Raw genomic sequence first — 13,274 nt, 5'->3', positions numbered from 1 at the left:
GTTAGGGTTGTTTGTTGTTTGGGGGTTAGGGCTGTTTGTTGTTACGGGGTTAGTGTTGTTTGTTGTTACGGGGTTAGGGTAGTTTCTTGTTAGGGGTTTAGTGTTGTTTGTTGTTAGGGGGTTAGTGTTTGTTGTTAGGGGTTTCGGGTTGTTTCTTGTTGGGGTTTAGTGGTTTTTGTTGTTAGGGTGTTAGTGTTGTTTGTTGTTAGGGTGTTAGTGTTTTGTGTTGTTAGGGGGTTAGTGTTGTTTGATGTTAGGGGTTTAGGTTTGTTTGTTGTTAGGGGGTTAGTGTTGTTTGTTGTTAGGGTGTTAGGGTTGTTTGTTGTTAGAGGTTTAGGGTTGTTTGTTGTTAGTGGGTTAGTGTTTTTGGATTTTAGGGGTTAGGGTTGTTTGTTGTTTGGGGGTTAGTGTTTGTTGTTAGGGGGTTAGGGTTGTTTGTTGTTAGGGTGTTAGTGTTCTTTGATGTTAGGGGTTTAGGGTTGTTTGTTGTTAGGGGGTTAGTGTTGTTCGTTGTTAGGGTGTTACTGTTGTTTGTTGTTACGGTGTTAGTGTTGTTTGTTGTTACGGTGTTAGTGTTTTGTGTTGTTAGGGGGTTAGTGTTGTTTGATGTTAGGGGTTTAGGGTTGTTTGTTGTTAGGGGGTTAGTGTTGTTTGTTGTTAGGGGGTTAGGGTTGTTTGTTGTTAGGGTGTTAGTGCTGTTTGTTGTTAGGGAGTTAGGGTTGTTTGTTGTTAGGGTGTTAGTGTTGTTTGTTGTTAGTGGGTTAGGGTTTTATGTTGCTTGGTTAGGGTTGTTTTTTGTTAGGGGGTTAGTGTTGTTTGTTGTTAGGGGTTTAGGTTTGTTTCTTGTTGGGGTTTAGTGGTTTTTGTTGTTAGGGTGTTAGTGTTTATTGTGGTTAGGGGGTTAGTGTTGTTGGTTGTTCGGGGGTTAGCATTGTTTGTTCTTAAGGGGTTAGGGTTGTTTGTTGTTTGGGGTTTAGGGTTGTTTGTTGTTTGGGGGTTAAGGTTGTTTGTTGTTACGGTTTAGTGTTGTTTGTTGTTACGGGGTTAGGGTATTTTCTTGTTAGGGGTTCAGTGTTGTTTGTTGTTAGGGGGTTAGTGTTTTTTGTTAGGGGTTTAGGGTTGTTTCTTGTTGGGGTTTAGTGGTTTCTGTTGTTAGGTTGTTAGTGTTGTTTGTTGTTAGGGTGTTAGTGTTTTGTGTTGTTAGGGGGTTAGTGTTGTTTGATGTTAGGGGTTTAGGTTTGTTTGTTGTTAGGGGGTTAGTGTTGTTTGTTGTTAGGGTGTTAGGGTTGTTTGTTGTTAGAGGTTTAGGGTTGTTTGTTGTTAGTGGGTTAGTGTTTTTGGTTTTTAGGGGTTAGGGTTGTTTGTTGTTTGGGGGTTAGTGTTTGTTGTTAGGGGGTTAGGGTTGTTTGTTGTTAGGGTGTTAGTGTTCTTTTATGTTAGGGGTTTAGGGTTGTTTGTTGTTAGGGGGTTAGTGTTGTTCGTTGTTAGGGTGTTATTGTTGTTTGTTGTTACGGTGTTAGTGTTGTTTGTTGTTACGGTGTTAGTGTTTTGTGTTGTTAGGGGGTTAGTGTTGTTTGATGTTAGGGGTTTAGGGTTGTTTGTTGTTAGGGGGTTAGTGTTGTTTGTTGTTAGCGGGTTAGGGTTGTTTCTTGTTACGGGGTTAGTGTTGTTTGTTGTTTCGGGGTTAGGGTAGTTTCTTGTTTGGGGTTTAGTATTGTTTTATCTTAGGGGGTTAGTGTTTGTTGTTAGGGGTTTAGGGTTGTTTGTTGTTAGGGTGTTAGTGTTGTTTGTTGTTAGGGAGTTAGGGTTGTTTGTTGTTAGGGTGTTAGTGTTGTTTGTTGTTAGTGGGTTAGGGTTTTTTGTTGTTTGGTTAGGGTTGTTTTTTGTTAGGGGGTTAGTGTTGTTTGTTGTTAGGGGTTTAGGGTTGTTTCTTGTTGGGGTTTAGTGGTTTTTGTTGTTAGAGTGTTAGTGTTTATTGTGGTTAGGGGGTTAGTTTTGTTGGTTGTTCGGGGGGTTAGGATTGTTTGTTGTTAAGGGGTTAGGGTTGTTTGTTGTTTGGGGGTTAGGGTTGTTTGTTGTTACGGGTTAGTGTTGTTTGTTGTTATGGGGTTAGGGTAGTTTCTTGATAGGGGTTCAGTGTTGTTTGTTGTTAGGGGGTTAGTGTTTGTTGTTAGGGGTTTAGGGTTGTTTCCGGTTGGGGTGTTAGTGTTGTTTGTTGTTAGGGTGTTAGTGTTTTGTGTCGTTAGGGGGTTAGTGTTGTTTGATGTTAGGGGTTTAGGTTTGTTTGTTGTTAGGGGGTTAGTGTTGTTTGTTGTTAGGGTGTTAGGGTTGTTTGTTGTTAGTGGGTTAGGGTTGTTTGTTGTTAGTGGGTTAGTGTTTTTGGTTTTTAGGGGTTAGGGTTGTTTGTTGTTTGGGGGTTAGTGTTTGTTGTTAGGGGGTTAGGGTTGTTTGTTGTTAGGGTGTTAATGTTCTTTGATGTTAGGGGTTTAGGGTTGTTTGTTGTTAGGGGGTTAGGTTTGTTTGTTTTTAGGGTGTTAGTGTTGTTTGTTGTTAGGGGGTTAGGGTTGTTTGTTGTTAGGGTGTTAGTGTTGTTTGTTGTTAGTGGGTTAGGGTTTTTTGTTGTTTGGTTAGGGTTGTTTGTTGTTAGGGGGTTTGTGTTGTTTGTTCTTAGGGGTTTAGCGTTGTTTCTTGTTGGGGTTTAGTGGTTTTTGTTGTTAGGGTGTTAGTGTTTATTGTGGTTAGGGGGTTAGTGTTGTTGGTTCTTCGGGGGTTAGGATTGTTTGTTGTTAGGGGGTTAGGGTTGTTTGTTGTTTGGGGGTTAGGGCTGTTTGTTGTTACGGGGTTAGTGTTGTTTGTTGTTACGGGGTTAGGGTAGTTTCTTGTTAGGGGTTTAGTGTTGTTTGTTGTTAGGGGGTTAGTGTTTGTTGTTAGGGGTTTCGGGTTGTTTCTTGTTGGGGTTTAGTGGTTTTTGTTGTTAGGGTGTTAGTGTTGTTTGTTGTTAGGGTGTTAGTGTGTTGTGTTGTTAGGGGGTTAGTGTTGTTTGATGTTAGGGGTTTAGGTTTGTTTGTTGTTAGGGGGTTAGTGTTGTTTGTTGTTAGGGTGTTAGGGTTGTTTGTTGTTAGAGGTTTATGGTTGTTTGTTGTTAGTGGGTTAGTGTTTTTGGTTTTTAGGGGTTAGGGTTGTTTGTTGTTTGGGGGTTAGTGTTTGTTGTTAGGGGGTTAGGGATGTTTGTTGTTAGGGTGTTAGTGTTCTTTGATGTTAGGGGTTTAGGGTTGTTTGTTGTTAGGGGGTTAGTGTTGTTCGTTGTTAGGGTGTTATTGTTGTTTGTTGTTACGGTGTTAGTGTTGTTTGTTGTTACGGTGTTAGTGTTTTGTGTTGTTAGGGGTTAGTGTTGTTTGATGTTAGGGGTTTAGGGTTGTTTGTTGTTAGGGGGTTAGTGTTGTTTGTTGTTAGGGGGTTAGGGTTGTTTCTTGTTACGGGGTTAGTGTTGTTTGTTGTTACGGGGTTAGGGTAGTTTCTTGTTCGGGGTTTAGTATTGTTTTTTCTTAGGGGGTTAGTGTTTGTTGTTAGGGGTTTAGGGTTGTTTGTTGTTAGGGTGTTAGTGTTGTTTGTTGTTAGGGAGTTAGGGTTGTTTGTTGTTAGGGTGTTAGTGTTGTTTGTTGTTAGTGGGTTAGGGTTTTTTGTTGTTTGGTTAGGGTTGTTTTTTGTTAGGGGGTTAGTGTTGTTTGTTGTTAGGGGTTTAGGGTTGTTTCTTGTTGGGGTTTAGTGGTTTTTGTTGTTAGAGTGTTAGTGTTTATTGTGGTTAGGGGGTTAGTTTTGTTGGTTGTTCGGGGGGTTAGGATTGTTTGTTGTTAAGGGGTTAGGGTTGTTTGTTGTTTGGGGGTTAGGGTTGTTTGTTGTTACGGGTTAGTGTTGTTTGTTGTTATGGGGTTAGGGTAGTTTCTTGATAGGGGTTCAGTGTTGTTTGTTGTTAGGGGGTTAGTGTTTGTTGTTAGGGGTTTAGGGTTGTTTCCGGTTGGGGTGTTAGTGTTGTTTGTTGTTAGGGTGTTAGTGTTTTGTGTCGTTAGGGGGTTAGTGTTGTTTGATGTTAGGGGTTTAGGTTTGTTTGTTGTTAGGGGGTTAGTGTTGTTTGTTGTTAGGGTGTTAGGGTTGTTTGTTGTTAGTGGGTTAGGGTTGTTTGTTGTTAGTGGGTTAGTGTTTTTGGTTTTTAGGGGTTAGGGTTGTTTGTTGTTTGGGGGTTAGTGTTTGTTGTTAGGGGGTTAGGGTTGTTTGTTGTTAGGGTGTTAATGTTCTTTGATGTTAGGGGTTTAGGGTTGTTTGTTGTTAGGGGCTTAGTGTTGTTTGTTGTTAGGGGGTTAGGTTTGTTTGTTGTTAGGGTGTTAGTGTTGTTTGTTGTTAGGGGGTTAGGGTTGTTTGTTGTTAGGGTGTTAGTGTTGTTTGTTGTTAGTGGGTTAGGGTTTTTTGTTGTTTGGTTAGGGTTGTTTGTTGTTAGGGGGTTTGTGTTGTTTGTTCTTAGGGGTTTAGCGTTGTTTCTTGTTGGGGTTTAGTGGTTTTTGTTGTTAGGGTGCTAGTGTTTATTGTGGTTAGGGGGTTAGTGTTGTTGGTTGTTCGGGGGTTAGGATTGTTTGTTGTTAGGGGGTTAGGGTTGTTTGTTGTTTGGGGGTTAGGGCTGTTTGTTGTTACGGGGTTAGTGTTGTTTGTTGTTACGGGGTTAGGGTAGTTTCTTGTTAGGGGTTTAGTGTTGTTTGTTGTTAGGGGGTTAGTGTTTGTTGTTAGGGGTTTCGGGTTGTTTCTTGTTGGGGTTTAGTGGTTTCTGTTGTTAGGTTGTTAGTGTTGTTTGTTGTTAAGGTGTTAGTGTTTTGTGTTGTTAGGGGGTTAGTGTTGTTTGATGTTAGGGGTTACGGGTTGTTTGTTGTTAGGGGGTTAGTGTTGTTTGTTCTTAGGGGTTTAGGGTTGTTTGTTGTTAGGGGGTTAGTTTTGTTTGTTGTTAGGGTGTTAGCGTTGTTTGTTGTTAGTGGGTTAGGGTTGTTGTTAGTGGGTTAGTGTTTTTGGTTTTTAGGGGTTAGGGTTGTTTGTTGTTTGGGGGTTAGTGTTTGTTGTTGGGGGTTAGGGTTGTTTGTTGTTAGGGTGTTAGTGTTCTTTGATGTTAGGTGTTTAGGGTTGTTTGTTGTTAGGGGGTTAGTGTTGTTTGTTGTTAGGGGGTTAGGGTTGTTTGTTGTTAGGGTGTTAGTGTTGTTTGTTGTTAGGGGGTTAGGGTTGTTTGTTGTTAGGGTGTTAGTGTTGTTTGCTGTTAGTGGGTTAGGGTTTTTTGTTGTTTGGTTAGGATTGTTTGTTGTTAGGGTGTTAGTGTTGTTTGTTGTTAGGGTGTTAGTGTTTTGTGTTGTTAGGGGGTTAGTGTTGTTTGATGTTAGGGGTTTAGGTTTGTTTGTTGTTAGGGGGTTAGTGTTGTTTGTTGTTAGGGTGTTAGGGTTGTTTGTTGTTAGAGGTTTAGGGTTGTTTGTTGTTAGTGGGTTAGTGTTTTTGGTTTTTAGGGGTTAGGGTTGTTTGTTGTTTGGGGGTTAGTGTTTGTTGTTAGGGGGTTAGGGTTGTTTGTTGTTAGGGGGTTAGTGTTCTTTGATGTTAGGGGTTTAGGGTTGTTTGTTGTTAGGGGGTTAGTGTTGTTCGTTGTTAGGGTGTTATTGTTGTTTGTTGTTACGGTGTTAGTGTTGTTTGTTGTTACGGTGTTAGTGTTTTGTGTTGTTAGGGGGTTAGTGTTGTTTGATGTTAGGGGTTTAGGGTTGTTTGTTGTTAGGGGGTTAGTGTTGTTTGTTGTTAGGGGGTTAGGGTTGTTTCTTGTTACGGGGTTAGTGTTGTTTGTTGTTTCGGGGTTAGGGTAGTTTCTTGTTTGGGGTTTAGTATTGTTTTTTCTTAGGGGGTTAGTGTTTGTTGTTAGGGGTTTAGGGTTGTTTGTTGTTAGGGTGTTAGTGTTGTTTGTTGTTAGGGAGTTAGGGTTGTTTGTTGTTAGGGTGTTAGTGTTGTTTGTTGTTAGTGGGTTAGGGTTTTTTGTTGTTTGGTTAGGGTTGTTTTTTGTTAGGGGGTTAGTGTTGTTTGTTGTTAGGGGTTTAGGGTTGTTTCTTGTTGGGGTTTAGTGGTTTTTGTTGTTAGAGTGTTAGTGTTTATTGTGGTTAGGGGGTTAGTTTTGTTAGTTGTTCGGGGGGTTAGGATTGTTTGTTGTTAAGGGGTTAGGGTTGTTTGTTGTTTGGGGGTTAGGGTTGTTTGTTGTTACGGGTTAGTGTTGTTTGTTGTTATGGGGTTAGGGTAGTTTCTTGATAGGGGTTCAGTGTTGTTTGTTGTTAGGGGGTTAGTGTTTGTTGTTAGGGGTTTAGGGTTGTTTCCGGTTGGGGTGTTAGTGTTGTTTGTTGTTAGGGTGTTAGTGTTTTGTGTCGTTAGGGGGTTAGTGTTGTTTGATGTTAGGGGTTTAGGATTGTTTGTTGTTAGGGGGTTAGTGTTGTTTGTTGTTAGGGTGTTAGGGTTGTTTGTTGTTAGTGGGTTAGGGTTGTTTGTTGTTAGTGGGTTAGTGTTTTTGGTTTTTAGGGGTTAGGGTTGTTTGTTGTTTGGGGGTTAGTGTTTGTTGTTAGGGGGTTAGGGTTGTTTGTTGTTAGGGTGTTAATGTTCTTTGATGTTAGGGGTTTAGGGTTGTTTGTTGTTAGGGGGTTAGGTTTGTTTGTTTTTAGGGTGTTAGTGTTGTTTGTTGTTAGGGGGTTAGGGTTGTTTGTTGTTAGGGTGTTAGTGTTGTTTGTTGTTAGTGGGTTAGGGTTTTTTGTTGTTTGGTTAGGGTTGTTTGTTGTTAGGGGGTTTGTGTTGTTTGTTCTTAGGGGTTTAGCGTTGTTTCTTGTTGGGGTTTAGTGGTTTTTGTTGTTAGGGTGTTAGTGTTTATTGTGGTTAGGGGGTTAGTGTTGTTGGTTCTTCGGGGGTTAGGATTGTTTGTTGTTAGGGGGTTAGGGTTGTTTGTTGTTTGGGGGTTAGGGCTGTTTGTTGTTACGGGGTTAGTGTTGTTTCTTGTTACGGGGTTAGGGTAGTTTCTTGTTAGGGGTTTAGTGTTGTTTGTTGTTAGGGGGTTAGTGTTTGTTGTTAGGGGTTTCGGGTTGTTTCTTGTTGGGGTTTAGTGGTTTTTGTTGTTAGGGTGTTAGTGTTGTTTGTTGTTAGGGTGTTAGTGTTTTGTGTTGTTAGGGGGTTAGTGTTGTTTGATGTTAGGGGTTTAGGTTTGTTTGCTGTTAGGGGGTTAGTGTTGTTTGTTGTTAGGGTGTTAGGGTTGTTTGTTGTTAGAGGTTTATGGTTGTTTGTTGTTAGTGGGTTAGTGTTTTTGGTTTTTAGGGTTAGGGTTGTTTGTTGTTTGGGGGTTAGTGTTTGTTGTTAGGGGGTTAGAGTTGTTTGTTGTTAGGGTGTTAGTGTTCTTTGATGTTAGGGGTTTAGGGTTGTTTGTTGTTAGGGGGTTAGTGTTGTTCGTTGTTAGGGTGTTATTGTTGTTTGTTGTTACGGTGTTAGTGTTGTTTGTTGTTACGGTGTTAGTGTTTTGTGTTGTTAGGGGGTTAGTGTTGTTTGATGTTAGGGGTTTAGGGTTGTTTGTTGTTAGGGGGTTAGTGTTGTTTGTTGTTAGGGGGTTAGGGTTGTTTCTTGTTACGGGGTTAGTGTTGTTTGTTGTTACGGGGTTAGGGTAGTTTCTTGTTCGGGGTTTAGTATTGTTTTTTCTTAGGGGGTTAGTGTTTGTTGTTAGGGGTTTAGGGTTGTTTGTTGTTAGGGTGTTAGTGTTGTTTGTTGTTAGGGAGTTAGGGTTGTTTGTTGTTAGGGTGTTAGTGTTGTTTGTTGTTAGTGGGTTAGGGTTTTTTGTTGTTTGGTTAGGGTTGTTTTTTGTTAGGTGGTTAGTGTTGTTTGTAGTTAGGGGTTTAGGGTTGTTTCTTGTTGGGGTTTAGTGGTTTTTGTTGTTAGAGTGTTAGTGTTTATTGTGGTTAGGGGGTTAGTTTTGTTGGTTGTTCGGGGGGTTAGGATTGTTTGTTGTTAAGGGGTTAGGGTTGTTTGTTGTTTGGGGGTTAGGGTTGTTTGTTGTTACGGGTTAGTGTTGTTTGTTGTTATGGGGTTAGGGTAGTTTCTTGATAGGGGTTCAGTGTTGTTTGTTGTTAGGGGGTTAGTGTTTGTTGTTAGGGGTTTAGGGTTGTTTCCGGTTGGCGTGTTAGTGTTGTTTGTTGTTAGGGTGTTAGTGTTTTGTGTCGTTAGGGGGTTAGTGTTGTTTGATGTTAGGGGTTAAGGGTTGTTTGTTGTTAGGGGGTTAGTGTTGTTTGTTGTTAGGGGGTTAGGGTTATTTGTTGTTAGTGGGTTAGGGTTGTTTGTTGTTAGTGGGTTAGTTTTTTTGGTTTTTAGGGGTTAGGGTTGTTTGTTGTTTGGGGGTTAGTGTTTGTTGTTAGGGGGTTAGGGTTGTTTGTTGATAGGGTGTTAATGTTCTTTGATGTTAGGGGTTTAGGGTTGTTTGTTGTTAGGGGGTTAGTGTTGTTTGTTGTTAGGGGGTTAGGTTTGTTTGTTGTTAGGGTGTTAGTGTTGTTTGTTGTTAGGGGGTTAGGGTTGTTTGTTGTTAGGGTGTTAGTGTTGTTTGTTGTTAGTGGGTTAGAGATTTTTGTTGTTTGGTTAGGGTTGTTTGTTGTTAGGGGGTTAGTGTTGTTTGTTCTTAGGGGTTTAGTGTTGTTTCTTGTTGGGGTTTAGTGGTTTTTGTTGTTAGGGTGTTAGTGTTTATTGTGGTTAGGGGGTTAGTGTTGTTGGTTGTTCGGGGGTTAGGATTGTTTGTTGTTAGGGGGTTAGGGTTGTTTGTTGTTTGGGGGATAGGGCTGTTTGTTGTTACGGGGTTAGTGTTGTTTGTTGTTACGGGGTTAGGGTAGTTTCTTCTTAGGGGTTTAGTGTTGTTTGTTGTTAGGGGGTTAGTGTTTGTTGTTAGGGGTTTCGGGTTGTTTCTTGTTGGGGTTTAGTGGTTTTTGTTGTTAGGGTGTTAGTGTTGTTTGTTGTTAGGGTGTTAGTGTTTTGTGTTGTTAGGGGGTTAGTGTTGTTTGATGTTAGGGGTTTAGGTTTGTTTGTTGTTATTGGGTTAGTGTTGTTTGTTGTTAGGGTGTTAGGGTTGTTTGTTGTTAGAGGTTTAGGGTTGTTTGTTGTTAGTGGGTTAGTGTTTTTGGTTTTTAGGGGTTAGGGTTGTTTGTTGTTTGGGGGTTAGTGTTTGTTGTTAGGGGGTTAGGGTTGTTTGTTGTTAGGGTGTTAGTGTTCTTTGATGTTAGGGATTTAGGGTTGTTTGTTGTTAGGGGGTTAGTGTTGTTCGTTCTTAGGGTGTTAGTGTTGTTTGTTGTTACGGTGTTAGTGTTGTTTGTTGTTACGGTGTTAGTGTTTTGTGTTGTTAGGGGGTTAGTGTTGTTTGATGTTAGGGGTTTAGGGTTGTTTGTTGTTAGGGGGTTAGTGTTGTTTGTTGTTAGGGGGTTAGGGTTGTTTGTTGTTAGGGTGTTAGTGTTGTTTGTTTTTAGGGAGTTAGGGTTGTTTGTTGTTAGGGTTGTTGTGTTGTTTGTTGTTGGTAGGTTAGGGTTTTTTTTTGTTTGGTTAGGGTTGTTTTTTGTTAGGGGGTTAGTGTTGTTTGTTGTTAGGGGTTTAGGGCTGTTTCTTGTTGGGGTTTAGTGGTTTTTATTGTTAGGGTGTTAGTGTTTATTGTGGTTAGGGGGTTAGTGTTGTTGGTTGTTCGGGGGGTTAGGATTGTTTGTTGTTAAGGGGTTAGGGTTGTTTGTTGTTTGGGGTTTAGGGTTGTTTGTTGTTTGGGGTTAGGTTTGTTTGTTGTTACGGTTTAGTGTTGTTTGTTGTTACGGGGTTAGGGTATTTTCTTGTTAGGGGTTCAGTGTTGTTTGTTGTTAGCGGGTTAGTGTTTGTTGTTAGGGGTTTAGGGTTGTTTCTTGTTGGGGTTTAGTGGTTTCTGTTGTTAGAGTGTTAGTGTTGTTTGTTGTTAGGGTTTTTGTGTTGTTAGGGGGTTAGTGTTGTTTGATGTTAGGGGGTAAGGGTTGTTTGTTTTAGGGGGTTAGTGTTGTTTGTTGTTAGGGTGTTAGGGTTGTTTGTTGTTAGTGGGTTAGGGTTGTTTGTTGTTATTGGGTTAGTTTTTTTGGTTTTTAGGGGTTAGGGTTGTTTCTTGTTTGGGGGTTAGTGTTTGTTGTTAGGGGGTTAGGGTTGTTTGTTTTTAGGGTGTTAGTGTTCTTTGATGTTAGGGGTTTAGGGTTGTTTGTTGTTGGGGGTTAGTGTTGTTTGTTGTTAGGGGGTTAGGGTTGTTTTTTGTTATGGTGTTAGTGTTGTTTGTTGTTTGGGGGTTAGGGTTGTTTGTTCTTACGGAGTTAGTGTTGTTTGTTGTTACGGGGTTAGGGTAGTTTCTTGTTAGGGGTTTAGTGTTGTTTGTTGTTAGGGGGTTAGTGTTTGTTGTTAGGGGTTTCGGGTTGTTTCTTGTTGGGGTTTAGTGGTTTTTGTTGTTAGGGTGTTAGTGTTGTTTGTTGTTAGGGTGTTAGTGTTTTGTGTTGTTAGGGGGTTAGTGTTGTTTGTTGTTAGGGGGTTAGGGATGTTTGTTGTTAGGGTGTTAGTGTTCTTTGATGTTAGGGGTTTAGGGTTGTTTGTTGTTAGGGGGTTAGTGTTTGTTGTTAGGGTGTTAGGGTTGTTTGTTGTTAGTGGGTTAGGGTTGTTTGTTGTTAGTGGGTTAGTTTTTTTGGTTTTTAGGGGTTAGGGTTGTTTGTTGTTTGGGGGTTAGTGTTTGTTGTTAGGGGGTTAGGGTTGTTTGTTGTTAGGGTGTTAGTGTTCTTTGATGTTAGGTGTTTAGGGTTGTTTGTTGTTAGGGGGTTAGTGTTGTTTGTTGTTAGGGGGTTAGGGTTGTTTGTTGTTAGGGTGTTAGTGTTATTTGTTGTTAGTGGTTTAGGGTTTTTTGTTGTTTGGTTAGGATTGTATGTTGTTAGGGGGTTAGTGTTGTTTGTTCTTAGGGGTTTAGGGTTGTTTCTTGTTTTGGTTTAGTGGTTTTTGTTGTTAGGGTGTTAGTGTTGTTTGTTCTTACCGTGTTAGTGTTTTGTGTTGTTAGGGGGTTAGTGTTGTCTGATGTTAGGGGTTTAGGGTTGTTTGTTCTTAGGGGGTTAGTGTTGTTTGTTGTTAGGGTGTTAGGGTTGTTTGTTGTTAGTGGTTTAGGGTTGTTTGTTGTTAGTGGGTTAGTGTTTTTGGTTTTCAGGGGTTAGGGTTGTTTGTTTTTTGGGGGTTAGTGTTTGTTGTTAGGGGGTTAGGGTTGTTTGTTGTTAGGGTGTTAGTGTTCTTTGGTGTTAGGGGTTTAGTGTTGTTTGTTGTTAGGGGGTTAGTGTTGTTCGTTGTTAGGGGGTTAGGGTTGTTTCTTGTTACGGGGTTAGTGTTGTTTGTTGTTACGGGGTTAGGGTAGTTTCTTGTTCGGAGTTTAGTGTTGTTTTTTGTTAGGGCGTTAGTGTTTGTTGTTAGGGGTTTAGGGTTGTTTCTTGTTGGGGTTTAGGGGTTTTTGTTGTTAGGGTGTTAGTGTTGTTTCTTGTTAGGGTGTTAGTGTTTTGTGTTGTTAGGGGGTTAGTGTTGTTTGATGTTAGGGGTTTAGAGTTGTTTGTTGTTAGGGGGTTAGTGTTGTTTGTTATTTGGGGGTTAGGGTTGTTTGTTGTTAGGGTGTTAGTGCTGTTTGTTGTTAGGGAGTTAGGGTTGTTTGTTGTTAGGGTGTTAGTGTTGTTTGTTGTTAGTGGGTTAGGGTTTTTTGTTGCTTGGTTAGGGTTGTTTTTTGTTAGGGGGTTAGTGTTGTTTGTTGTTAGGGGTTTAGGTTTGTTTCTTGTTGGGGTTTAGTGGTTTTTGTTGTTAGGGTGTTAGTGTTTATTGTGGTTAGGGGGTTAGTGTTGTTGGTTGTTCGGGGGTTAGCATTGTTTGTTCTTAAGGGGTTAGGGTTGTTTGTTGTTTGGGGTTTAGGGTTGTTTGTTGTTTGGGGGTTAAGGTTGTTTGTTGTTACGGTTTAGTGTTGTTTGTTGTTACGGGGTTAGGGTATTTTCTTGTTAGGGGTTCAGTGTTGTTTGTTGTTAGGGGGTTAGTGTTTTTTGTTAGGGGTTTAGGGTTGTTTCTTGTTGGGGTTTAGTGGTTTCTGTTGTTAGGTTGTTAGTGTTGTTTGTTGTTAGGGTGTTAGTGTTTTGTGTTGTTAGGGGGTTAGTGTTGTTTGATGTTAGGGGTTTAGGGTTGTTTGTTGTTAGGGGGTTAGTGTTGTTTGTTGTTAGGGGGTTAGGGTTGTTTCTTGTTACAGGGTTAGTGTTGTTTGTTGTTACGGGGTTAGGGTAGTTTCTTGTTCGGGGTTTAGTATTGTTTTTTCTTAGGGGGTTAGTGTTTGTTGTTAGGGGTTTAGGGTTGTTTGTTGTTAGGGTGTTAGTGTTGTTTGTTGTTAGGGAGTTAGGGTTGTTTGTTGTTAGGGTGTTAGTGTTGTTTGTTGTTAGTGGGTTAGGGTTTTTTGTTGTTTGGTTAGGGTTGTTTTTTGTTAGGGGGTTAGTGTTGTTTGTTGTTAGGGGTTTAGGGTTGTTTCTTGTTGGGGTTTAGTGGTTTTTGTTGTTAGAGTGTTAGTGTTTATTGTGGTTAGGGGGTTAGTTTTGTTGGTTGTTCGGGGGGTTAGGATTGTTTGTTGTTAAGGGGTTAGGGTTGTTTGTTGTTTGGGGGTTAGGGTTGTTTGTTGTTACGGGTTAGTGTTGTTTGTTGTTATGGGGTTAGGGTAGTTTCTTGATAGGGGTTCAGTGTTGTTTGTTGTTAGGGGGTTAGTGTTTGTTGTTAGGGGTTTAGGGTTGTTTCTGGTTGGGGTGTTAGTGTTGTTTGCTGTTAGGGTGTTAGTGTTTTGTGTCGTTAGGGGGTTAGTGTTGTTTGATGTTAGGGGTTTAGGTTTGTTTGTTGTTAGGGGGTTAGTGTTGTTTGTTGTTAGGGTGTTAGGGTTGTTTGTTGTTAGTGGGTTAGGGTTGTTTGTTGTTAGTGGGTTAGTGTTTTTGGTTTTTAGGGGTTAGGTTTGTTTGTTGTTTGGGGGTTAGTGTTTGTTGTTAGGGGGTTAGGGTTGTTTGTTGTTAGGGTGTTAATGTTCTTTGATGTTAGGGGTTTAGGGTTGTTTGTTGTTAGGGGCTTAGTGTTGTTTGTTGTTAGGGGGTTAGGTTTGTTTGTTGTTAGGGTGTTAGTGTTGTTTGTTGTTAGGGGGTTAGTGTTGTTTGTTGTTAGGGTGTTACTGTTGTTTGTTG

The sequence above is a fragment of the Elephas maximus genome, chromosome 13 (genome assembly GCF_024166365.1).
Source record: "Elephas maximus indicus isolate mEleMax1 chromosome 13, mEleMax1 primary haplotype, whole genome shotgun sequence".
Lineage (NCBI taxonomy): Eukaryota > Metazoa > Chordata > Mammalia > Proboscidea > Elephantidae > Elephas > Elephas maximus.
The sequence above is the reverse complement of the archived record's forward strand: the minus strand, read 5'-3'. Positions refer to the sequence as shown.